We start from the raw sequence: 282 nt of genomic DNA on the forward strand, positions 1-282 counted from the left end.
AATGTATGAAACATTAAATTTTTTCGCTCAGTGATAAAAACACTACGAAGAACCAATTTAAAGGGGTAATTAACCACGACAACTATATCCAAACCCAAAAAAAAAAAGCAGCGCCACAACCCTTTAGCGGGCACCCGGAATCCGGCAGTCCCGACCCGGAGCCCCCGGGAGGATCCCTTTTGGGGAAGTGTTTAACTCGAGGGGAATTTCGGTTGACCCGACGTCCGGCCAGAACAAAAAACCCGCGAGGAAGGTCTTGCGGCCCTCGAGGATGACAGCTTC

This window comes from Penaeus monodon, chromosome 43 (genome assembly GCF_015228065.2).
Source record: "Penaeus monodon isolate SGIC_2016 chromosome 43, NSTDA_Pmon_1, whole genome shotgun sequence".
NCBI lineage: Eukaryota > Metazoa > Arthropoda > Malacostraca > Decapoda > Penaeidae > Penaeus > Penaeus monodon.